The 27,282-nt window shown below is 41.2% G+C and overlaps 1 protein-coding gene across 9 annotated transcripts in view; it reads left to right on the top strand.

Annotated features, from left to right (window-relative positions):
* ADAMTS12 (ADAM metallopeptidase with thrombospondin type 1 motif 12) overlaps positions 1-27,282 on the top strand; it is a 395,312-nt gene that overhangs the window by 58,322 nt on the left and 309,708 nt on the right. For 3 of the 9 annotated variants that reach the window (XM_086361325.1, XM_086361329.1, XM_086361326.1), the window contains exon 1: positions 26,056-26,168. The exons of 3 other annotated variants lie outside the window; for them this stretch is intronic. The gene's annotated coding sequence lies outside the window, so the exon portion shown is untranslated. Of the gene's footprint in view, positions 1-26,018; positions 26,169-27,282 lie in introns of those variants that run through there. 3 more of the 9 variants (XM_086361328.1, XM_086361324.1, XM_086361327.1) reach the window with 2 other exon arrangements.

Genomic DNA, 27,282 nt, shown 5'->3' with positions numbered 1-27,282 from the left:
AAGAGCATAGATTGGGTTTGAGTCCTGGGTCAGGCACTTGAAACTATTTGAACTTGAAATATAAGTGAACATAACTAATGGCACCCCACTCCAGTACTCCTGCCTGGAAAATCCCATGGACAGAGAAGACTGGTAGGCTGCAGTCCATGGGGTTGTGAAGAGTTGGACACAACTGAGCGACTTCACTTTTCACTTTCATGCATTGGAGGAGGAAATGGCAACCCACTCCAGTGTTCTTGCCTGGAGAATCCCACAGACGGGGGAGCCTGATGGGCTACCGTCTATGGGGTCACATAGAGTCGGACACGACTGAAGTGACTTAGCAGCAGCAGCAGCAACCATTTAACTCAGCCTGGGAGGTTATCATCTCCACCCAGGTCAGGCTCCTCAAGACCATCCCCATGGAAAAGAAATGCAAAAAAGCAAAATGGCTGTCTGGGGAGGCCTTACAAATAGCTGTGAAAACAAGAGAAGCAAAAAGCAAAGGACAAAAGGAAAGGTATAACCATCTGAATGCAGAGTTCCAAAGAATAGCAAGAAGAGATAAGAAAGTCTTCCTCAGTGATCAATGCAAAGAAATAGAGGAAAACAACAGAATGGGGAAGACTAGAAATCTCTTCAAGAAAATTAGAGATACCAAGGGAACATTTCACGCAAAGATGGGCTCGATAAAGGACAGAAATGGTATGGACCTAACAGAAGCAGAAGATATTAAGAAGAGGAAACAAGAATACACAGAAGAACTGTACAAAAAAGATCATGGCCCAGATAATCACAATGGTGTGATCACTGATCTGGAGCCAGACATCCTGGAATGTGAAGTCAAGTGCGCCTTAGAAAGCGTCACTACGAACAAAGCTAGTGGAGGTGATGGAATTCCAGTTGAGCCATTTCAAATCCTGAAAGATGATGCTGTGAAAGTGCTGCACTCAATATGCCAGCAAATTTGGAAGACTCAGCAGTGGCCACAGGACTGGAAAAGGTCAGTTTTCATTCCAATCCCAAAGAAAGGCAGTGCCAAAGAATGCTCAAACTACCACACAATTGCACTCATCTCACATGCTAGTAAAGTAATGCTCAAAATTCTCCAAGCCAGGCTTCAGCAATACGTGAACCATGAACTTCCAGACGTTCAAGCTGGTTTTAGAAAAGGCAGAGGAACAAGAGATCAGATTGCCAACATCTGCTGGATCATAGATAAAGCAAGAGAGTTCCAGAAAAACATCTATTTCTGCTTTATTGACTATGCCAAAGCCTTTGACTGTGTGGATCACAATACACTGTGGAAAATTCTGAAAGAGATGGGAATACCAGACCACCTGACCTGCCTCTTGAGAAAGCTATATGCAGGTCAGGAAGCAACAGTTAGAACTGGACATGGAACCACAGACTGGTTCCAAATAGGAAAAGGAGTACATTCAAGGCTGTATATTGTCACCCTGCTTATTTAACTTCTATGCAGAATACATCATGAGAAACGCTGGACTGGAAGAAGCACAAGATGGAATCAAGATTGCCAGGAGAAATATCAATAACCTCAGATATCCAGATGACACCACCCTTATGGCTGAAAGTGAAGAGGAGCTAAAGAGCCTCTTGATGAAAGTGAAAGAGGAGAGTGAAAAAATTGGCTTAAAGCTCAACATTCAGAAAACAAAGATCATGGCATCTGGTCCCATCACTACATGGGAAATAGATGGGGAAACAGTGTCAGACTTTAGTTTTTTGGGCTCCAAAATCACTGCAGATGGTGACTGCAACCATGAAATTAAAAGATGCTTACTCCTTGGAAGGAAAGTTATGACCAACCTAGATAGCATATTCAAAAGCAGAGATATTACTTTGCCAACAAAGGTCCATCTAGTCAAGGCTGTAGTTTTTCCAGTAGTCATGTATGGATGTGTGAGTTGGACTATAAAGAAAGCAGAGTGCCGAAGAACTGATGCTTTTGAACTGTGGTGTTGGAGAAGACTCTGGAGAGTCCCTTGGACTGCAAGGAGATCCAACCAGTCTGTTCTGAAGGAGATCAGGCCTGGGATTTCTTTGGAAGGAATGATGCTAAAGCTGAAACTCCAGTACTCTGGCCACCTCATGTGAAGAGTTGACTCATTGGAAAAGACTCTGATGCTGGGAGGGATTGGGGGCAGGAGAAGAAGGGGATGACAGGGGATGAGATAGCTGGATGGCATCACCAACTCGATGCACATGAGTTTGGACGAACTCCGGGAATTGGTGATGGACATGGAGGCCTGGCGTGCTGCGATTCATGGGATTGAAAAGAGTTGGACATGTCTGAGTGACTGAACTGAACTGAAGCCTCAGGAATGAGTTTTTCTTTTTTTTTTTTTTTTTAATTTAGAATTTTAAGTAAAATGTATTTTCTGCCTATCAGATTTCAGTTGCTTTAAAGTTAATGGGTATTGGCACTGTTAGGGCGGAGGGCACACTCATGTCCTGCTGCTTGGAATGGATTATGGTACAAGTGTTCAGAGGGATGTGTTTTAATACAGATCAAAATAAAAATTTGTATGATTTATGACCTGATGATTCCATTTCTAGGATTTTATTTCCAGTATATCCTCTAAAGTTCAGCTACCAGAATATTTACAAAAGCACTGATCATAATAACAAAAAGACATAAATAGAAAACAAACCAAATGCCCAACAATATGGAAATGTTCAAACAAACAGACTTTCTTCATGCAATAGAAAATTAAGGAGCCATTCTCAGTATCTTGGGTGATAATTTGATGATGAAGAAAAGAATTTATAATATTGTTAAATGTGAGAAACAACATGATATGAGTCAAAATTTTAAATTATAAAGACTATAGATATTACGAAAGCTACAGGAATGTCACCAGGTATTATAATATTACCTGATATTACTTTCCTGAGGTATATTTTCCAAACTTTCTTTATACTTAGCAATAAAAAATTATAGTTCAGTAATTAAAAAAACCCAACCCTACAAACTAAAATTTCCTCTCTCAGCTGATAGTAGCTTTATTTCTATTGACTTCAGAGCAGTTTATTATCTCCTCTACCCATTAATTGTTTTCCAGTTGTCTTAAGATTATGTGCAAATGCCAAACATGATCTACTGAACACATTTTTAAAGGTTGTATGTGTAAAGCTATTCTCTAAGAGTTCCCAGATGGGCCACACATAAAGCATTATTAGAAGGGAACAATCCGTGTGGCTCTTTTAGTCTCTTTTAATGTGATAATAGCTAGATTGTTGTTAGCAGTCTGCTCTACATTTAATTTAAATCTACTGCTCTTGGTGTCAAAGAATGAAATTCCCCCTGCAGGGGAAGCCCTGAATTTTTAATTTTATAAATATTATCAATAGTCCTGGCAATTTCAATTTTTTGTTTCAATTTTTTGAAAGAAAACAAAGAACGTTAGCATTTGAAAAGTCTCAAAATTTATAGATGGTACAGTTGAGACTCAGAGAAATAAAAGGATTTTCCCAAGGTCACAGTCAATGCCACATATGCCTAAGTAAATGTTAGCTTCCTGTGGTGCACTATATCTTGAAGAGTCTGCATATATAATTCATTAACAGAAAGGAAGTGAAATTACTGCTCGATAATCACAGATACAAAATGGCAGCCGGAAAATGGTGACTCTTTCTTTTCCCTTCCCGGCTGGTCAACTTTTATCTTTATGTGAGTACTTCTCTCTCTCTCTGTACTCTGTCCTTTTCTCTTTTCTGCCCTTCTGCTCTGCTCATCCAGATCAAAAATAGGAAGTATGTCACTGATGACACCATTGTGGGATGGCCCCTTGATGCTTCATGCGGGAAATATTTGGGTCTCTCAGATTCTTCTGAGTGGAGTATCTATCTCTAGGACAAGTAAATCTCAGTTTTCTTTTCATAAGAAAAAAGCTCATGTTTTATTATATTCAAAAGCTTGCCTTAAAATCTCTGTATAGTACTAAGGGATGATTTGCATGATATAACATTAAATGAGAAAAGAAGGTGGAGAAAAATTTACAAAAATTTGCAAAATAGATCTTTTCTAGGCTTGTAAAGTGGTGCTGGATGCCACATGGGAATTCAGCAGGGGCTTTTTGTCAGCAGCTTTAATTCTCCTCCATATGGGCCTTTCTTCATGGCTTCTTGAGCTTCCTTAAGCATAGTGGCTAGGTTCCAAGTAAGAGGACACAGTAGCCATCAGCCCTTCTCAACGGTAGGTCCAAGACTGCCACTGCATCACTTCCACTATATTCTGCTGATCAGAGTAGTTGACGACCCAGTGAAGATTCAAGGGGATAGAGAAGTATCTTCCATCTCTCACTGTGTCTGTGTGTGTGTGGGGTGGGGGGTGGGTGGTTACAACAAATTTTAGCCATCTTTAATCCACTAAAAGATCCAGTTAAAGACTGGCAAAAGACTTGAACAAGTACTTTGCATAAAAGGGATATTAGCATTACCAATAGGCATGAAAACGTGCTCAATAATTTCTCTGATTCCTTATCAGAGAAATACAAGTTAAAGTTGCAAGATACCACTATATATCAATCAGGAGGGCTAAGATGAATAAACAAACACACACACTTGACAGTACAGTCCTTGGTGAGAATGTAGGGTAATATGAACTCTTAAATATGGTTCATGGGAGCTTAAATTAGTATATGGCATTAGGAATTTGTTTGGCATGATCTGTAGACCACTCACATTCCAGGATGTTTGGACTAGATGAGTGATCACACCATCGTGATTATCTTGGTCATGAAGATCTTTTTTGTACAGTTCTTCTGTGTATTCCTGCCACCTCTTCTTAATATCTTCTGCTTCTGTTAGGTCCATACCATTTCTGTCCTTTATCGAGCCCATCTTTGCATGAAATGTTCCCTTGGTATCTCTAATTTTCTTGAAGAGATCTCTAGTTTTTCCCATTCTATTGTTTTCCTCTATTTCTTTGCATTGATCACTGAGGAAGGCTTTCTTGTCTCTTCTTGCTATTCTTTGGAACTCTGCATTCAGATGGTTATACCTTTCCTTTTGTCCTTTGCTTTTCGCTTCTCTTGTTTTCACAGCTATTTGTAAGGCCTCCCCAGACAGCCATTTTGCTTTTTTGCATTTCTTTTCCATGGGGATGGTCTTGATCCCTGTCTCCTGTACAATGTCATGAACCTCCATCCATAGTTCATCAGCTAGAGCCAGACAGCCTGGAATGTGAAGTCAAGTAGGCCTTAGAAAGCATCACTATGAACAAAGCTAGTGGAGGTGATGGAATTCCAGTTGAGCTATTTCAAATCCTGAAAGATGATGCTGTGAAAGTGCTGCACTCAATTTGCCAGCAAATTTGGAAGACTCAGCAGTGGCCACAGGACTGGAAAAGGTCAGTTTTCATTCCAATCCCAAAGAAAGGCAGTGCCAAAGAATGCTCAAACTACCACACAATTGCACTCATCTCACATGCTAGTAAAGTAGTGCTCAAAATTCTCCAAGCCAGGCTTCAGCAATACGTGAACTGTGAACTTCCAGATGTTCAAGCTGGTTTTAGAAAAGGCAGAGGAACCAGAGATCAGATTGCCAATATCCACTGGATCATGGAAAAAGCAAGAGAGTTCCAGAAAAACATCTATTTCTGCTTTATTGACTATGCCAAAGCCTTTGACTGTGTGGATCACAATACACTGTGGAAAATTCTGAAAGAGATGGGAATACCAGACCACCTGATCTGCCTCTTGAGAAACAGGTATACAGGTCAGGAAGCAACAGTTAGAACTGGACATGGAACCACAGACTGGTTCCAAATAGGAAAAGGAGTACATTCAAGGCTGTATATTGTCACCCTGCTTATTTAACTTCAATGCAGAGTACATCATGAGAAACACTGGACTGGAAGAAGCACAAGCTGGAATCAAGATTGCCGGGAGAAATATCAATAACCTCAGATATCCAGATGACACCACTCTTATGGCAGAAAGTGAAGAGGAGCTAAAGAGCCTCTTGATGAAAGTGAAAGTGGAGAGTGAAAAAATTGGCTTAAAGCTCAACATTCAGAAAATGAAGATCATGGCATCCGGTCCCACCACTTCATGGGAAATAGATGGGGAAACAGTAGAAACAGATGGAAACAGTGTCAGACTTTATTTTTTTGGGCTCCAAAATCACTGCAGATGGTGACTGCAGCCATGAAATTAAAAGACGCTTACTCCTTGGAAGGAAAGTGATGACCAACCTAGATAGAATATTCAAAAGCAGAGATATTACTTTGCCAACAAAGGTCCGTCTAGTCAAGGCTATGGTTTTTCCAGTGGTCATGTATGGATGTGAGAGTTGGACTGTGAAGAAGGCTGAGCGCCGAAGAATTGATGCTTTTGAACTGTGGTGTTGGGGAAGACTCTTGAGAGTCCCTTGGACTGCAAGGAAATACAACCAGTCCATTCTGAAGGAGATCAGCCCTGGGATTTCTTTCTTTTTTTTTTTTTAATTTTATTTTATTTTTAAACTTTACCTAATTGTATTACTTTTGCCAAATATCAAAATGAATCCACCACAGGTTCTTTGGAAGGAATGATGCTAAAGCTGAAACTCCAGTACTTTGGCCACCTCATGTGAAGAGTTGACTCATTGGAAAAGACTCTGATGCTGGGAGGGATTGGGGGCAGGAGGCGAAGGGGACGACAGAGGATGAGATGGCTGGATGGCATCACCAACTCGATAGACGTGAGTCTGGGTGAACTCCAGGAGTTGGTGATGGACAGGGAGGCCTGGTGTGCTGCGATTCATGAGGTCGCAAAGAGTCGGACACGACTAAGGGACTGAACTGAACTGTAGACCACTCATAAGGCCTGCAAGTTCGTGCTGTCTGTCCCTTGAGAGTTCAGCTGGGGTTATTGATTAGGTAACAATTCTTCTTCACTTGAGTCTTTCTATACAGCTTCTTAGGCTTGCTTATAGCATGGTGGCTGGGTTCTAAATTAGAGGAAACAGCATGTGTGTACATATGGATGTGGACCCAAAAGAAATGCATATATTTGTGCAACAGAAGATACATGGTGCAAGACTGTTCATGATAGTTGTGTTAGTAATAGAATCAATCTAGAGACAAACCTAATATCCATCAACAACGAATGGATATATAAACCATGGTGTATTCAAGCAATGGAATAATATACAATAATAAAATAAACTGTTGCTATACTTAACAATGTGAATGCTTCTGACAAAATTAATATTGAATGAAAAAAGCCAAGCACAAGAATTCTTATTCTTTGATTTCTTTTATATGGAGTTCAGGGTTGATTTCCTTTAGGACTGCCTGGTTTGATCTCCTTGCAGTCCAAGGGACTCTTAAGAGTCTTCTCTTGAGAATTGCACCAAAATTCAAAAGCATCAATTCCGCTTCACTCAGCCTTCTTTATGATCCAATTCTTACATCCAAAAATGAGTACTGAAAAAAGCCATACCTCTGACTACACAGACTTTTGTGGGCAAAGTGACATCTCTGGTTTTTTAATATGCTATCTAGGTTTGTTATAGCTTACCTTCCAAGAAGCAAGCATCTTTTAATTTCATGGCTGCAGTCACCATCTGCAGTGATTTTGGAGCCCAAGAAAATAAAATCTTTTGCTGCTTCCACTTTTCCCCTTTTATCCACCATGAAGTGATGGCTTCCCAGGTGGTGCTAGTGGTAAAGAGCCCCCCTGCCAACGCAGGAGACATAAGAGATGTGAGTTCAATCCCTGGGTCCAGAAGATCCCCTGGAGGAGGGCATGGTAACCCACTCCAGTATTCTTGCTTGGAGAATCCCATGGACAGAGGAGCCTGGTGAGCTACAGTCCATAGGATCCCATAGAGTTGGACACAACTCAAGCAACTTAGCATGCATGCATGATGAGACCAGATGCCATAGTCTTAGTTTTTTAAATGTTGAATTTGAAGTCAGATTTTTCATTCTCCTCTTTCATCCTCATCAAAAGGCTCCTTAGTTCTTCTTCACTTTCTGCCATTAGAGTGACATCATCTGCATATCTGAGGTTGTTGATGTTTCTCCCTATTTTTGATATTCATTGGAAGGATTATTGCTGAAGCTCCAGTACTTTGGCCATGTGATGTGAAGAGCTGACTCATTGGAAAAGACCCTGATGCTTGGAAAGACTGAAGGCAAAAGGAAAAGGTGGCAGCAGAGGATGAGATGGCTAGATAGCGTCACTGACTCAATGGACATGAATTTGAGCAAACTCCAGGAGTTAGTGGGGGACTGAGGGATCTAGCATGCTGCAGTCCATGAGAGCACAAAGAGTCAGATGCATCTTAGTGACTAAACAAACAACAAATGTGGAGTTCAATAAACAAAACTAATCTATGATAACGAATGTCAGAATAACAGTCACCTTTAGGGTGAGTGGTGATAAGCGGGGGCATATAATAAAAGCTTCTGTGTTGGCAAAAATATTCTGCTTTTTCATCTTGGTAGTGAGCACCCTGGTATGTTCTTTGTATACAAATTCATTGGGCTGTCCCTTTAAGCTGTGCGCATTTTCCTGTATGTTTGCTTGAGCTAAAGGTAGTAACTTGTCTAAAACTGAACTTCTCTTCCTCCTACCTAAACCGGATGTTTCTCCCTATTTTTGATATTCAGATCTTCCATCTGAGCTAATGGCTCACCTATCCTTTGGGTCATCTCCAAATTCACTCTCTTCCTCTCACATGCCAAATTCATCTGTAATTCCTGTTGGTTGTTCAGCATAGGTCTAGCTTCCAGCTACTTTGTCTTCCTCCACTGGAACTGACACTTTGGTCCATTATGACCTCCTAACTGGTCTCTCAGCTTCCACCCTTGCTACATGCTGTTCTTAGAAGTGCAGCCAGACATCCACTCAAAGCCTAAGTCGCTTCTTGGCACTCCTCCTGTGGCCCCCGTCTCATACAGAGTAAAAGCCAGAGCCCTTAACATGGTTTATGGGGTCTGGTTTATGGTTTATGGGGTCTGGCCCCATTTCCTCACTGTTTTTCTTATATCCTTTCACTGTCAACCACTCTGGTCTTCTTGTTGTTCCTTGAACACAGCCTGTGCACCTTCCCCATATGGCCATTGTCCTTCCCATTTCTTTTTCCTGATCACATTTCCCCCCAAAAAGCTGCATGGCTGTCACCTCTTTAAGTCTTTTCAGACATCACTTTCTCATGAGAGTTACTCTAACCATCCTGGTTAAGATACCTTTCCCTCATATTCCCCTGCCATGCTTTGAATTTTACCTTTGTACTTCTTCTTATCTTCTGACAAACTATATATTTTACTTATTTATTTTGCATATTGTCTTTGCTCTTCATACAGACTCCCAGGAAATTTTGAAGCAATTTATAGTTTGGGAAGGGCTTCCCTGGTGGCTCAGCAATAAAGAATCCACCTGTAAGGCAGGAGCCACAGAAGATGCAGGTTTGATCACTGGGTAGGGAAGATCCCCTGGAGGAGGGCATGGAAACCCACTCCAGTATTCTTGCCTGGAGAATCCATGTACAGAGTTGCCTGGTGGGCTACAGTCCATGGGGTTGCAAAGAGTTAGACACAACTGAAGCAACTTAGCGCACATGCAAAGTTCGGGAAGCTCTAGTTTTGACTGTCCTGCTTTCAGAGTGCTTTTGCATCCTGTTATTGGGTTTAGTTTTACCCTATGAATTGGCAGAGCACATGTTTTTAGCACCAAATTTATTGTTTGTGGAAATGAGGAGATTGGAGCTTAGAGAAGAAGGTCGTGGTGCTAGAAGTGGAAGGGCCAAGACTTGTACATTCATGTTCAAGGAACTGATTCCAAGGCCAGTATCTTTGTGTATCATTCCCTATGGCCAATGACTCTAACTAAAGGGCAGATGAGATACTGGAGAGAGCCCAGTGAAGAGGTGGGCCAGCGGGCAGAGGAAGTGACTGGGACCTAATTTAGTTATGAAGCAAGATAGTGGTGGTGACTATGTGGACATAAAAATGACAGACCCTGGCTTAGAGATAGCTAGCCTGTTGTCCCCAGTGACTGCTGTGGAGTCAAGTGAGGACAGTCCTGGCTTGATTCCGTGTCCAGAGGCTGAAGTAGAGCAGAAGAAGGGCAGATTCCTCAGTGACCACATACCTCAACTTCAGAGCAATGTTCCTGCATTGTGAAGTTATATTCCTTTTTTTTCTCTTAAAATAAAACTTTCTTTAATTATAGATTAATGAATTTTACAACACTGCAAGATAAACAGCTTATTATGCAATTATTTGTTGCATTTCTGTGTACAGGCAATAAATGCTCAGTCGTGTCCGACTCTTCGTGACCCCGTGGACTGTAGCCTACCAGGCTTCTCTGTCCATGGGATTCTCCAGGCAAGAATACTGGAGTGGGTTACCATTTCCTCCTCCAGGGGATCTTCCCGACCCAGGGATCGAACCCGGGTCTCCCACATTGGAGGCAGATGCTTTAACCTCTGAGCCACCAGGGAAGCCCAACTTCTTTAATTATAGATTAATGAATTTTACAACATTGCAAGATAAACAGTTTATTATGCAATTATTTGTTGCATTTCTGTGTACAAGCAATAAGTAACCCAAAAATGATATTAAGAAATCAGTTTCAGTCACAATAATAAGATACTTAGTAATGCATTTAAGAAAAGCAATGCAATATATCTGAACACTAGAAGGTGTAGAGCTCAACTAAGAGAAATTAGAGAAAAATCTCAATAAATGGAGATATATTTCAATGTTTTATAAATGGATTATAAGATAGTCGCATAGCTCTGTAATTTAATAAAAATTTCTAAGCTGTACACTTACAACTGGTGAATTTTATGGTCTGTAATTCATACCTCAATAGAGCTATTTAGGATGGGGAACACATGTATACCTGTGATGGATTCATTTTGATATTTGGCAAAACTAATACAATTATGTAAAGTTTTTAAAAAAAAAGAATATTAAAAAAAATAAAATAAAAAGAAATAATAAAAAGATTGTTTTTTTTTACATCACCTGTCTGGGTATAGGTGCTAGGATGTATTCATGTCAGAAAGCTAATTTTATGTTTGTGCTTTTGAAATAAAGACTGTTGAATATATATGAGTTTATTAAAACCAGGATTTTTAATATTCCTAATTCCAGTCTCTAACTGTTAAACTCCTTAACATTCATCCTCATAGATTTCGGCTTCTAAACTTGTACAAGCTTTTATTTATGTCCACAGCTAAGAAAACTTACAAAGTATGTTTTTTGTGTTATTTGTTAAAACTATTATGGTGTTTACTATGAGGAGAAGAGGGGAGGAGAAAATAGGGTGCCATGGATAAAAATGAAGCCAAAAGCTGTGGCTCTTATTAGGGTACAGTCATTTCAGTAGCCCGCATGGCAATTGAATAGTTATATTGAGAAGTTTTCTTCACTAAATGGAAACCGGCGATTAGATTTTCCACAGTGAGGGCCTCTTTAATATTGCTAGACTTCTCAGTGTGAGAAGTCCACATATCATCTAACCCCTCTATTAAATATCTTTCTCTTAAGCTATGGGGAAGTTCCCTGTGAAGCAGCATCTGTCACTGTACTTTTATTTTTTTGGGGGAACATGGTTGCTTTACACTGCCATGTCAGCTTCTGCTGTACAGCAGCATGAACCAGGCGTAGATATATATATATCCCCTTTTCTGGCTTCCCTTCCCATTTAGGTCACCACAGGGCCCTGAACAGAGCTCTCTGCCCCACACAGCAGGCCCTCATTAGTCATCTCTTCTTTACAGAGCAGTGCATATACGTCAATCCCAGTCTCCCAGTCCATCCCACCCCTCCCCCCATTCTTCACGCCTGTGACTCTATCTCTGCTCTGCTAATAAGATCACCTATACCATTTTCCTTGGTGGCACTTCCCTGGTGGCTCAGAGCTTAAAGCGTCTGCCTCTAATGCGGGAGACCTGGGTTCGATCCCTGGGTCGGGAAGATCCCCTGGAGAAGGAAATGGTAGCCCACTTCAGTATTCTTGCCTGGAGAAATCCCATGGATGGAGAAGCCTGGCAGGCCACAGTCCATGGGGTCGCAAAGAGTCGGACACGACTGAACGACTTCACTTTCACTTTCACCATACCATTTTCCTAGACTCCACATATATGCATCAATATACAATGATTGTTTTTCTCTTTCTGACTTACCTCACTCTGTATGACAGACTCTAGGTCCATCCACGTCTCCGCAAATGACACAGTTTTTTTCCTTTCTGTGGCTGAGCAGTGCTTCATCATATATATGAACCAGTCCTCTGTGGATGGACATCTAGGTTACCTCCCTGTTCTGGCTGTAGTCCTTGTTTTGCTGGTGCCCACAGACCTCTTAGGGTGTTCCAGGTGGCACTAGTGGTAAAGAACCCGCCTCCCAATGCAGGAGATGTAAGAGATGTGGGTTCAATCCCTGGGTCGGGAAGATTCCCTGGAGAAGGGCATGGCAACCCACTCCAGTATTCTTGCCTGGAGAATCCCATGGCCAGAGGAGCCTGGCAGGTTGGACGCGACTGAAGCGACTTAGCACGCACAGACCTCTTAGTGGTCTCAGATATCCCATAGGATTTACGTAAGAATCAGGTCCAAATTTCTAAAGATTATTTCATTTACATTTGTATATTCTCTCCATCCAGCTTTCCTGGTAAATAGATTTGAGACAGCTTACAATTCAACAGGACTAATAGCATAAACATAAAAGATGGTGTATGTGGGGGTGGGGGATATGTAAAAGCCAAAAATATTTTGCTAGTGGATTTACTGTGTTGGAAACATCTGGTTTTTGTCATTCTGAAATCTGGAGAGAAAATGAAAAGTAGCAGCCATTGTCTGATTAAAACATGCTTAATATTTGGTCACAGGGAGCTGGAAATTTTAGGAGTATGCAATCTAAGAGAAATTCATCACACAAATCTTAATTAAGGGATGTTGACTTCATTAGTGGATTTTTATTTTTACAGATCTATTTTAAAGCATTTTTTTCCTGCTACCAGATGAATGTTCTGTTTATCCAGTAGCATTCTCCAGAGAGTAAAATGCAGCATGCTTAGGGTGGGGGTTTTGTGGGCGGAGCTTTGCATTGTGAGGATCACACTTGTGTTTCCATTATTGCTGCTGCATTCTTAGCACTCCATGACTTAGCGTCATTCTGTGCATCACTGTCTTCGGTGCTTTTCACCTGAGTGTGCAAGTTAAATTTAAACTTCTTGAGGACTGAAATGTCTTCCTCTTATGTACTCCCTCACTTCCAGGCCCCCAACATTTTAAAAACTACAAAGTCTTCAGCCATCTCTCAAATGAGTTTGACTATAGAGTCAGATCAATGAAAAGATTTGAACTTGAATTCTCCTCTAAGATTATATTGGGTGAGGGATTTAGAGACAAGAAGGTTTGGTTTGGGTACTGGCTCCAACACTTACAAATTGTGAACCTCAGTTTCCTCTTCTGTAGAATGGGGCAGTTAGTGACCCATTTCTCACAGGACCGTTACTGTCATAAATTTTGTAGTCAGATCTTAGTGAACCCATCAGCAGCACTTGACATAAATAACCCCTTTCTCCTTTCTGTTACACTGTGTTCATATGGTTTCCAGGACACCAAACTCTTTCTGTATCATTGGTCACTCCTTGGTTTCTTTTGCTAGTCTCTTCTTGACCTCTAAAACTAAGTAAGCTCTAAAACTAACCTGTAGCCAACTTTTATTTCTCTCTATCTCTACTCACTGGTGATCTAACCAAACACAAATATAGGCTGACATATGCTAATGACTCCCAAGTTCATATTGGCAGTCCTCATGTTCATTGAACTGATTATTCAATGTCTCCACCTGGAAGTCTCCTAAAAATCTCAAACACATCCAAGACTGAACTCTGGACCTCCCCACTCCTCTCTCTCTAAACTTGCTTTCCCTACAGCTTTCCCCATCTCAGTTCATGATTACTTCATCCTTTGGTTGCTCAAGCCAAAAACCTTGGCATCATCCCTTTTATCTTTCTCTCACTTCCCATGCAAACCATTGGGAATTTGTTGGCCCTACCTTTTAAGAAAACTGCTGATAGTTGGAACATCCTGATTTCAACTTCAGTATTTTTCTCACCAATTCCAGTGCCAATATCATAGTTAAACCCCATCCTTATACCCCTATATAATATCTTTTGAAGATTATTGGAGGAAAACGTGTAATTGTCTCCTTGCTTCTAAAAGAAGCTCTCCTACATGGCAGTAATAGTGATTCTTTGAGAAAATGTCAGCTTATGTCACTTCTTGCTTAAAATTCTGCAATAGCTCCTCATCCCTTCCTAAATAGAAGCCAAAATCCTCCCACACATTGATCTACAAGCTAGTACCTCTATGGTTCCCACCCTCAAACCATCTCCACTAGGGGATTTGTATTGGTTTTTCCCTCTGCCTGGAATGCTCTCCCCCTGGACCTCCTGTTTATCTTCATTAAAATGTCATGTTCCCCGTGGGGCTGACCCTGACCTCATATTTGAAATTGCACTCCCTCACATCCAAATAGCAACTCTGTCTTTTTCCCATAGCACCTTTATATCTTCTGAGTTACCATTTTACTTATTTATGTTGGATGTTCCTTCTGTTGCAATGTAATGTAAGATTAAGAAGTCCATATGGGAAGAACCAATGAGCTCATAATTTTCCAGAATTGACAAGAGGCTCAATCCTCAGATGGAAGAAGCATCCCAAGCCTTGAGTAGGACAAACAAACATAAATCTAGGCGCATTTCATCAAAAACACTTAACGTCACCAAAAGCAAATACTAGACTGGTATAGAATTTCTCATTAGTAACAGTAGAGGTCAGAGGACAATACAACAGGGCCCCTGGGGGAAAATGACTGTTAACATTGAATTCTGAATCTGCCAAACCCTTGTTACTCAAAGTGCGATGGAGGACCAGCAGCACACCGTCACGGGGAAAAAGTGAGAAATGCAGGGTCCACCCCAGACCGACCGAATCACAGTAGTTTCATAAGAACCCCAGGGGTTTTGTTTTATACGTTTGTTTTAAAAAGCTTATAAAAGTTTGTGAATATTCACAACTTATAAAGTTTGTGAATCCTTGAACTAGATTATGACCCAAATGAGACCAAAACAAATAGATTTCAAACAAAGAATAAGAGAACCTTGATAAAAAAATTATTTCAATAAGCACATCCAACCCGAAGGAAAGAAGGATGTGGGAAACAAAGAAGTTGGCAAATGTAGGTAAACCTTAAGAATTTAAGATGTAGCCCTTATTCTCAGGGAGGTTACAGTACTGCTGAGAAGAGGAAACCAACATGCCCAGGAAACAGGGGACCATTAGGTACCCTGGAAGTAGTTGTCAGGAAACCTCGATTCTGGTCTGGAATTTGCCATCGTTCACGTGTGTGTTTGACTTTAGAGTAGCCTTTTAATCTATTTGAACCTCAATTTTCTCATTTATGAAAGGAGTTAAGTCACTGTTTTCCAAACTTGTTTGACCCTGACCCACCATAAGAAATGCATTTTACATCTTGACCCAGTTCATTCATATGAAACCATACAATTAAATGTTAATCAGAATTGTGCTTTCCCTTTCTGTGGGCAGCGCACTTGAATGTTTTCTATTCTAATTCCTTTATTAATTTGCTGCTCTATTTTGACTTGAAAATGATAAAACTGAAGGCTCCCTAAAACTCTTTTTGGTTCTGCTGCTGCTGCTGCTAAGTCGCTTCAGTCGTATCTGACTCTGTGCAACTCCATAGACGACAGCCCACCAGGCTCCCCGGTCCCTGGGATTCTCCAGGCAAGAACACTGGAGTGGGTTGCCATTTCCTTCTCCAATGCATGAAAATGAAAAGTGAAAGTGAAGTTGCTCAGTCGTGCCCGATTTAGTGACCCCATGGACTGCAGCCCACCAGGCTCCTCCGTCCATGTGATTTTCCAGGCAAGAGTACTGGAGTGGGGTGCCATTGCCTTCTCCGCTTTTTGGTTCTGACCATATATAATTCATTCTTAACGGTAAATATTAAATCACATACAATCTCTAGATGACTCGTTCTTAAACTTGACTGCACATTAGAACCTCTTGGGTTGGTGTTTCCTAATTACTGATGCTTGTGTCCCACCTTAGAGATTCTCATTTAATTGATATGGCATGTAACCCAAGGTCAGGCTTTGTAAAAGCTTCTTGCATGGTCCACAACTAAGCCAACTCTTGAGAGCCATTGCTGACAGAGAGTCCCCTGTGTTTGAAGCAACTTTGCAAATAGAAATAGCTTTTCCCAGGCTCTGCTTTTTGGTGGCTCCTGACAGCCTTTGTAAAAAAAAAAGTCACACTAGTGTGCGTAAAGATTGACATTTTTCTAATTCCTGAATCCTTTCTCCTGCTTGCCCTCTTTGCTTCTTTGGGTGCTTTGCAGAATCAGTTGTCACCTCTCTGCCCTGTACCCTACTTTGTCGTCTCTAGCTCTAGCTCCATCTTCATCCCATTGTCCCTGGACATTTAAGCATGCCCTAATCACCAGAGGAAAAAACAATTTCTCCCCATCTTCTCTTTTCCTCTCTTTTGTAGTAAAACTTCCCATGTGAACAAAGATGTCTGCTGCCCCCTTCACTCTCTAACCTCTCACCAACTAACTACCCTCTGCCTTCCACCCCTGCCCCTTTCATCAAAACCTCTTTTGTCAAGGTCACCAGTGCCTCTTAGACTGTTGGGTTCAATGAACACACTTCAGGGCTTAACTTGCTTGAACTCTCAATAGCATTTTATACTCTTACCTGGGTTTTCTAAGAACTTCATACTTTCTTAGTTTGTTAGTTTCAGGTCACTTCATCTCTCATTCACCATCCCCACCCCACCCCCACCCCCCACCACTTCCTGGCTTTACTCTTTCTCAGAGCTTAGTTCCATTTCTTTGATTTCATTTGTATGCCATGCTTTCTATATCATCTTTTTCCATTTCTATCTATATGAAATAACTTGTAAATTCCTATTTTTTGTCCCCAATCTTTGTTTTGAGCTCCAAGTGCTTCCTTACTGATAATCTCCGTGTGGATGTCACACAAACTCAATTTTGTCCAAGGCTGAATTCATTGTCCTTTCCAACCTTTTCTGTCAGTTTCGCTGTCTCAGTAAATGGTATCAGTATCACCCAGTGGCACAAGCTAGAGTCCTGCACATCCTCCGGGCTCCTTCCTCTGTTATCTTCCACAGCCGATGAATCATCGCATCCTGTTGATTCTACCTTGTACGTTTCTCTTTTCTCTCTCACTGTCACCCATCCTGTTACCGCGTTCCCAGTGCCATCCACCACACCCTGACTGCAGACTGAAGATCTTCCTGCCTGCACTCTAACCCCTGGGATTCATTTTCCACTTACTGCCTCTGTATATTTTGAAAATGTACATCTGCTCATGTCATTCCTTGTTTAAAACCCATTAATGTCTTTCTGTGACCTCAGAATACAGTCTAAACCCTTTCCCACTGCTTACAGAGCTCTTTCCGTCTGGCTCCTTTGTGTCTCCAGTCATTTTTCTCTGTTCTCATTCTGTTTCAACAATACTGGAGTTTTATCTCCTCCAGAGTTCCACATGCCCTTCTGCCTTTGGGTCTTTATCTTTGCTACTTTTTGTCTCCCTCTTCCTACAACAGTCATTATGTAGATAAGAAAAATAAATTTCAGAAGAAGAAAGTGACTTGCTGGTGGACATTTCATCTGTTTGCCTATTAGAAGAGAACTGAAATTCCAAAGTACAACAAAGAAAGATAATAGCATGGAATCAGACACATTTAGAATGCGTGTCTAGAATCAGACACACTTAGCTTCAACTTTTAGCTCCATCACTTATTGTGTGACCTTTGTCAAATGACATAACTCTTCTGTGATCTTTGCTTTCCTCATCTGTAGAATGGAGATGATGGTTGATCCTTTATCATTAGGTTCCTGTGAGGAGAAAGTGAGAAAGTAGATGTAAATGTCTTTTGACAAAGATTGGCACATAATAAACATTAAATGAAAATCTGATATTGTGTTGTTGATTTGTCATCCTCCTCCTCAGCATCAGTTGGCTTATTTTTTAATTTTTTTGTATGGACTAGAAGGAGAGCCAGAGGCCACGTTCTTTCCTAAGTATGGCTCAGTCACTGGCAGCTCCCACAGCAGGGAGGGAAGCATGTTACTGAGGCAAAACCCAGAAGAACTTACACCTTGTGACCATTTTTAAAGAAATAGTGGTTTTTAGTATAGACTCTAGATTTTATTTATTTTTTAATAGAAGAATAATTACTTTATAGAATTTTGTTGGTTTCTGCCAAACATCAACATAAATTGGCCAGAGGTATACATATGTCCCCTCTCTCTTGAACCTCCCTCCTGTCTTCCACCCCATCCCACCCCTATAGCTTGTTACAGAGCCCCTGTTTGAATTCCCTGAGAAATACAGCAAATTCCCACTGGCTATCTATTTTACATATGGTAATGTAACTTTCCATGTTACTCTTCCAGGCATCTCACCTCTCCTCCCTACCCCTCTGCCCCATGTCCATAAGTCTGTTTTCTGTCTGCATCTCCATTGCTACCCTGCAAATAATTTCATCAGTACCATCTTTCTAGATAGAATCTATGTTCTGAATCCTCTAAATGTGCTAGTTATGTGCTGTTGTTGTTGTTCAGTCACTAAGTCACATCTGACTCTTTTTAACACCTGGACTGCAGCATGCCAGGCTTCACTGTCCTTCTTTCCCAGAGTTTGCTCAAACTCATGTCCATTGAGTCGGTGATGCCATCCAACCATCTCATCCTCTGTCATCCATCAGAGGGCAAACAAAAGAAGCAAGAACTACAACCTCACAGCCTCTAGAATGAAAGTAATGTGCTAGTAATTATAGAATTGGGCTTCCCAGGTGGCTCAGTGGTAAAGAATCTGCCTGCAATGCAGAAGGCACAAGAGATGGGGGTTTGATCCCTAGGTCAGGAAGATCCCCTGGAGAAGGGAATAGCTACCCATTCCCAATCCAATACTCTTACCTGGAAAATTCCATGGACAGAGGAGACTGGTGGGCAACAGTCCATGTGGTCAAAAAGAGTCCGACACCACTGAGCATGCACATAGTAAAAAATGAATATTCTCCATGTTATACATTTCTAATGTATCCTATGTATTTGATAAATAGTACCTGCCTCAATACTGTGTTTTTCCCCATTAAAAAAGCTCTAACAGAGACTGAAATGTATTGTTGGCAGGATTCACGGAGAAGGGAGTTTAGCACCAGTTCCATCATTGACTAGAACTGAGATTCTTCAACTTGGATTTCAGTGAATAGTTTTTAAAAAGTAAAAAGTTGGCATGAGGTTGTTTGTTAATGGTTTTACATTTCCATGTAGGGATATTAAAGTTACAGCCACTTTCAGCTGTAACTTACCAGCATCATTTTATTCCATAGACCAGTGTTGAGAAAGGACTTAGTTAGGCAGCCATCACGAATGGTCTTTACATCCTTAAAAGACTGTGTATGTACTGAATACAGTTGTGTATGTACTGACTATAGCTGTCCCTTGGTATCCATGGGGGATCCCCAAATCCATTATTGCTCAAATTCCTTATATAAGATAGTGTGGTACAGCAGGTCCTCCATATCCACAGGTCCCCCATCCGTGAATTCAGCAATGTGGAACCCGAAGATATGGAGCATCTACTATACATTTCTAGATTCTTTAGTGACTTCTATATATTGATAGAGGGAGCAGGGGAGAGAGGGAACTAATACTTTTTGAAAATGCACAGTGCCTCTTCCTGTGTTCGGGATCTATTCTAAGGTCTCTTAGTCAGTACTCTGTGTGTTAGTTGCTCAGTCATGTGCCATTCTTTGCAATCCTATGGACTGTAGCCCACCAGGATCCTCAGTCCCTGGAATTCTCCAGGCAAGAGTACTGGAGTGGGTAGTCATTCCTTTCTCCAGGTGACCTTCCTGACCCAGGCATCAAACCAAGGTCTCCTGCATTGCAGGCAGATTCTTTACTGTCTGAGCCACCAGGAATGCCCCTATTATAATGCATTATCCCATTTAATACAACACTCCTTTAAAAAGATTATTTGATTATCTATTTGGTTGCATTGAGTCTTAGTTGCAGCATGCAAGATGTTCAATCTTCATTGCAGCATGCAGTATCTTTAGTTGTGGCATTCAGACTCTTAGTTGCAGAATGTGGGATCTCGTTCCCTGACCAGCGGTGGAACCTGGCCCCCCTCCATTGAGAGTTCAGAGTCCTAGCCACTGGACCCCCAGGGAAGTGCCAGTATAACACTCCTTTAAGATATAGATGGCCTGTGTACTACAAATGAGCAAGCTGACGCTCACAGCAGATCTATAGCTCACTGGTGGAGGAACCAGGATTTGTATGACCTTAAAGCATGAATTCTTTTAATATTTCATCATCCTATTTTGAATTTCAAACAAATCTAATTTTATACATTTGTATTTATTTACTCCTTAGACTGCAGTAGGCTCTAATTAAACATAATTATATTTAATTTATTTTTAAGTGTTCTGTAATTTACATTCTTTACAAAGTCATTTTTTTTCCAAATTAGAAAAGGCTTCTTTTTTTCTTTTATAGCACAGGCATCATGACTTCTTTTTTTCTGTCACGCATATAGACATTTATTAGACAAACATTAATTAACAAGGCAGGCAGAAAACAGTGTGCAGATCTGTGCAGTAAACTCTGTCTCCTCTTCGGGATTCTGCCCCCTCTCTGAAGCTGCTCATTCTAGGTAGACGTGGCTGCATTCCAAGGCAGGATGGTGTGCAGTCAGTCATCCTCCTAATCCCATCAGTGGGTGTGGGGCTGACTGAAGATTAAGCCCCACGTGCCCTGTCCATGTTTCTGGTCATGCTGGATTCTTATACTTTGTTCATGTAAGAACAGAGAGTGTTGGTCAACTGTCTTGGCAGTTTATACATTTTCAACCTCTTTTTATTTCTTCAATGAGATTACATTTCTAATACTCATCATGCTAATGAACAGGACCCTGGTCTCATTAATAATTTTTTATATACATTGTGCTAATTAGCACGGTATAGACTGTTGATGTTGACTCAGAGAAGAGGATTAGTGGGAGCCCCTCAGGGAGTGTGGCTCTTCATTTTAATGCCAACTGACCACCCCACCAGTGACACTTGCTAATGCTGGGTAGGTCTCCTTCTGAAGGCAGGGGTTGCTTTTTAAATGTCTTAAATCTCCAGAACCTTGTTCAATCCTGGCATTGAGAATTCCTCAATAAGCATTTCTTAAATGAATGAATAGATAAGATTTTGCTGCAAAGAGTTCTCACACCTGGAGGATTAAATCTGTTACCCTGTGCAAATTTCCCAATGATAGCAATTATAGTACCTCTCCCATTAAAGAAATGAATCATGAGATATTCACTTTGCTTGGCTGTTGCTAACATCTACAGTTTGAAAGAATGTTCAAGGCATTTATTGGGGTGGTTAGATGAGGAGAGGGTAAGGATTCAGAGGAGCAGTGCCTTAGAAAGAGTAGGTTAGACTGTTTTCTATTAGCTCCTCCTGGATGTTAACTTCAGATGCCACCAGAGGAGACTGCCTGAGGTCTTCATGGTGAGGACATTTATGAGGAGTAATGGGGGAAGATGCAGGGAACAGGGAGCCAGGTAGCCATCCAAGCCATGGTTGCTAAGTTGCTGTTACCATAGTATCCCAGAGCAGAGGCGTCTTTGGTGATATGTACCACCCCTGCAGAGATACTGTGGGCGGCATCCTCTTGTTTGACAAATGCGACCTGCCTGTGGTTAGGATTCAGTTTTGTATTTGGCCCAGCATAGTTTTTTTAGGAGATAGTAGTTTGGGCATATGTTCGACAGAGAAACAAACGTTTCAACTCAGCCCCTTTCAGAAAGCTCTTTGATTAGTCTGGGAAGGAGGTTCTCTCCTTTCCCAGTGACAAACTATCTCAGTGATTTGGCACTGGGATCAGAAAGAGTGAAAATCATGGAGATGGGAACACCTTAGCAGTCATCTCTGACTTTCCCTCACAGGCAGCTTTTGATCATGGCTATTTGATGCAACTAATGGCATCTCCTCCTCAATGACAGACATCATGTCTTGCTCATCCTTGTACCTTCAGCACTGTTTCTGGTACACAGTAGGTGCTTAATAAATGTTCCTAAAGTGAATGAGTTCGTTTTGAGGCTTTTATTTTTTTCAAGAAGGAAACCACAGAGAAAGGTAAAGAGAGCTATGTAAGGACAGATAGAATCTGTCTGAGGGAGAATCAGGAGCCTGGTCACAAGTGCTTTTTCTGGTGTATGAAGTCACATGACATCATATGACATCATAACATAGTACATCATGCTATGTCATGCCATGAAGCATGTTCTCTAGTTGTTTGTCTCAGGCTAAACTGCCCAGGTATGCTTTGAGAACACACCAGCTCTCTGAAATGTAAAAGCTCTGATTTTTTCATTGCCTATTTCTGTGGTATAAATACGCCACCACGGTTGGTTTTAGGCTTCTCAGGTGGCTCAGTGGTAAAGAGTCTACCTGCCATATAGGAGACACAGGTTCAATCCCTGGGTCAGGTAGATGCCCTGGGGAAAGAAATGTCAACCCATTCCAGTATTCTCGCCTGGGAAATCCTATGGACAGAGGAGCCTGGTGGACTCTAGTCCATGGGGTTGTGAAAGAGTCAGATAGGAATGAGAAACAAACAACAACAAAGAGAAACAGTGGGTTTTAAGTGTTAGTTTCCTGTGGCTGCTGAAACAAATGACCACAAATTTAGGAGCATAAATCAACAAAAAGTTATTCTCTCTCACTCCTGGAGGCCAGTATTCGAGAATCAGTTTCACTGTGCTGAAATCAGGATGTCAGCAGGACCTCTGGAGGCTCTAAGGGGTCATCTTATCCTTGCCTCTTCTACCTTCTGGTGGCTGCTGGTAGCGCTTGGCTTATGACCACATCCCTCCACCCTCTGTCTTGCTGGTCACATGGCCTCCTCCTCTTCTGTATCAGATATCCTTCTGCACTCCTCATAAGTCTTTCTATAAGACTGCATTAAGGGTCCACCCAGGTAATACTCCCATCTCAAGATTCTTAACATATCTTCAAAGATGTTTTTTTTTTTTGCCATATGAATTAATATTCTCCAGCTCTAGGAATTAGGATGTGATATCTTTTGGAGGGCCATTATTCAAGAAATCACACTTCTGTTTAACAGCTTGCTCACAAAATGCCTAATTATTTAGCAAATGGTACTCACAAGCAGGTACAAGAGACAGGATACCACTGAATGTGAGCTTCTCGCAGGAAGAGATTGCTGCTGCTCCTTAATTTGTATCCTCTACAATCCCTGGTTGGAGCCAGCCAACATGAGCTAGTGCTTAAAAAGTACCTTTAATTGGCTAAGGGAGACCTTAGTGTCATCCCCAAAGCCAGTTAATGTAAAACCACATTGGTCATTTATTTCTAGGAAAAACCTCCAGACTGTGAGGATTGTAGTAGGAATAACTAGTTGAAGGCTCTTGAACATGGTCAAAACACATAGCTTGGTAAAAGAGTTTAATGGGCCATGGCCAAAACTGACAGTGTTGAGTACTTTGGAAAACTCCCTAGTCTGCAGTGACTCAGTTTCTGAATGTTGCCCTCAGGTCAGATTTTCCAGCCCTGATGTTTTTTTTTCCTGTGTCCTTTGTCCTCTTAAGACTATGCTCTTTGAGCAGGGATTTTGTGTTCAGCTTCCCCTCCCCATCTACCTGCATCCAGTCCTGCAAAGCTAGTATAATGCCTTGAATTTCATGTCTCCATGATGATTTTGATCTGCATCAAATGACTGAGCCACTCGCCAAATTGATGTGTGTGTCCCTGTGTATGTGTGTAAGACTACTGAATGAGTGTAAACTAGAGCAGGTCTTGTTTTTTCTAAAGTGATCAAGTCCATGCATCATAATGGCATCTCCTCCAGTTCCTGTGCTTGGTTGATACAGGTTGTGTCACCTGGGCCCTCACAGGAGGCCACAGTCTTGGTGTTTAGAGCATCTTCAAGAATGTTGGCCCCACATCCTTCTAGTCCTGGGACATACTCTGGCCTGCTCTCTACCACTCCATCTAGGGACATCACCCCAGTTCCCCTCTGCCTGGTTTGAGGGGGAGATGGTGAATGCATCATATAGAAGGGGGGCCCTCTGAGTTGCTCTTCTGGTCTTTTGTCGAAACCAGGGCATTGACCAAACAACGAAGGCCTTTTACCGTCCTTTGCAATCTTGCTTTCAGATGGTCACTCAATCCTTCTAATAGCCAAGAAAGAAAGAGAGAGGAAATACATTAACTAAACATATACTTTATGTAGGCATTGGGTAAGGTGGTTTACAGTATAGTTTTCTGTTGAATCTGTTTGACAACCTAGCCAGTGGGGCCTTATCCTCATTTTGTGGATGATGAGGTTCGTGCACGGCCAAAGAAGTGGGCAAGTTAGTAGGTACGTAAAGTAGTTGGGGAATGAAGGTGCCTGATGAATGATGGTCAGTCAGTAAACCAGGTATTCCAATTCCCACTTTACAAAAAATGTGTTCATAGTCCAGAGTGGTTCAGAATGTGCCGAATTTCTCTTGTGGGGAACCCCACCCCTACCATCATCTGCACCTTCTGGCATTATGAGCCAGCTCACTTTGGCCTCTGTGCTCAGCTGTGGTCGCCTGCAGGTCAATATTCCTGTGTTCCTCTGGGTCCCAGAGTTTTTCTCCTGGGAAACTCCATTTGACACTAGTTGGAAGGGGTCTTATTTTAGAGAGAAGGCTTATCAAAGTGTGAGCAGTTTATTATGCTATTAATGACTCTTTTAATCCCAGTGTTTACCAACCTTTATTTCTTGTAACTCCAGGAAATAATGTGGGTTTTTTTCCCCCAGCATTACTGACATAAAATTGACAAAACTGTAAGATGTTTAAAATATAATGATTTGATGTATACATTGTGAAATGGTTCTCCCACTGAGGTAATTTTTACATCTGTTACAACACACACTTATCGTTTTTAAAGTGAAAACATTTAAGTTTTACTCTCTAAGTCAACTTCAATTAAACAACACAGTCTTATCAACTAGTCATTATGTTATATATGAGATTCTCAGACTTTATTCATATTGTATGTAATAGAAAGTTGTACTTTTTTACCAACCTCTTCCTATTTCTCCCACCTCTCAGCCCCTGGCAACCACTTTTCTGTTTTTGTATGAGTTCAACTTTTAATTTTTTTAGATTCTACATGTAAGTGATGCATACCATTTAGTACTTATCTTTTTTGGTCTGGATTATTTTACACAGCAGAATGCCTTCCAGGCTCATTCATGTTGTCGCAAGTGTCAGGATTTCCCTCTTTTTAAAGGCTGAATAATATTCCACTGTTTGTGTGTATCATACATACCACTTTTTCTTTTATATTCATCCATTGATGGACACTAAGACATTCGCATGTCTTGCTTATTCTGAGTGATGCTTCAGTCAGTGTGGGATTACAAGTACATCTTTGAGAGAATGACTTTGTTTCCTTTGGATATAGACCCAGAAGTGGGGTTGAGGGACCGTGTGTTGTATTTTTCATTTTTTGAGAAAGCTTCATACTGTTTTCCATAGTGGTTGTAGAAATTTAATTCCCATCAGCAGTGCACAGGGTTCCCTTTTCTCCATATCCTTGCCAACACTTGTTATCACTTGTCTTTTTGACAGTAACTATCCTAAAAGGTGGGCTTCCCAGGTGGCGCTAGTGGTAAAGAACCTGCCTGCCAATACGAGAGATGTGAAGAGATGCAGGGTTTGATCCCTGGATCAGGAAGATCCCCTGGCAGAGGGCATGTCAATCCACTCCAATATTCTTACCTGGAGAATCTCTTGGACAGAGGAGCATGGTGGGGCCTGGTAGGCTATTGTCCATAGGCTCCCAAAGAGTTGGACACAAATGAAGCGATTTAGCATGCCCGCATACATCCTAAAAGGTTTGAGGGGATAGCTAACCCAGCAGGTGTTAGGTGTTAGAAGGATAGAGCTAACAGGTGTGTGAGTTTCAGGTGATAGTATTTAAATAGACCACAACATAAATGGCTTTTTCTCGAGTTCTGCAGGGCACGAGGCCTCCTCAACTCTGTTGGCCAGGAAGGTCACAGGTCCTTGACCACTTTTAAGAGTATAAAAGTGAAGGTAAGTTCTTTTTGTCTAGTGACTGGGACTGTGGGAGGCCAGGCATCTAAATTTTTCAAAACTTTTTGCTGGAGTATAATTGCTTTACAATGTTGTGTTAGTTTCTGCTGTACAACAAAATGAATCAGCTATATGCACTCATATATCCCCTCCTTTGTAAACCTCCCTCCCATCTCTCCTCTGCAAATTTGTTGATATGAGATAAGCTAAAGGTTTGCTTGCTGACACTCTTGTTATCAGAATATTACCTTATCATGCCTGGATGTAGAGGTTCTTTTATGGAAGAAGGTTTCTCAGATTCCTTTTAATCCTGCCTTCTGTGAATTCTTTGCTTTTCATTTTGGATGTGATTCCATCCTGTAATATCTGGACAGAAGTCAGGCTGCTTTGAAGGGCTCTTGAGGCATCAGTCATCACAAAGTTCATCCATCACCCAGTGTTCATTCCCGAAGGCAGTTAAATCCACACAACTCTCATTTGAAATCACAGGGTTTTGATTTGTATTTATTTTTATTGAAGTATAATTTACATATAACATTATTTTAGTTTCTGGTGCACAATATAATGATTTGATATTTGTATATACTTTGGAATAATCACCATTATAGGTCTAGTTAGCATCTGTCGTCATACATAGTTAAAAGGTTTTTTTCTTCTGATGAGAACTTTAAAGTCTACTCTCTTAGCAGCCGTCAAATATTCAATCTGGTATCATTAACTATAGTCATCATGCAGTTCATTACATCCCTATGACTTATTTTATAACTCTAATTTTATACCTTTTGACATCCTTCACCATTTCTCTCCCCGACCCAAGTTTTAATCTCTCAAATAAAATGAAGATATGGCTAATATTTGGGCTTTGAATGGGGTTTTGAAACTGCCCTTTGCACTACCGCTTTGTCAAGGAATTGGAATGGCAAGTAGCAGCCCTGATATTAACAAAGTTGGAATCGACCTAACTTGATTTACAATAAAAAGGTTCCTGTTTGTTTCGATAGCAGGCAAAGCTTGGCTGTTCAGGATGCCTCTTCATCCTTTCATCACATCTTTCCATTTACTTATTCTTCCAGGAGAGGTGGGAGGGACAGCCTCTGGTTTCTGGAAACATTGG

This window comes from Bos grunniens, chromosome 20 (genome assembly GCF_055505025.1).
Source record: "Bos grunniens cultivar Pamir isolate PY7600 chromosome 20, Bosgru_T2T1.0, whole genome shotgun sequence".
Lineage (NCBI taxonomy): Eukaryota > Metazoa > Chordata > Mammalia > Artiodactyla > Bovidae > Bos > Bos grunniens.
This window is presented reverse-complemented; position numbering and strand designations above follow the sequence as displayed.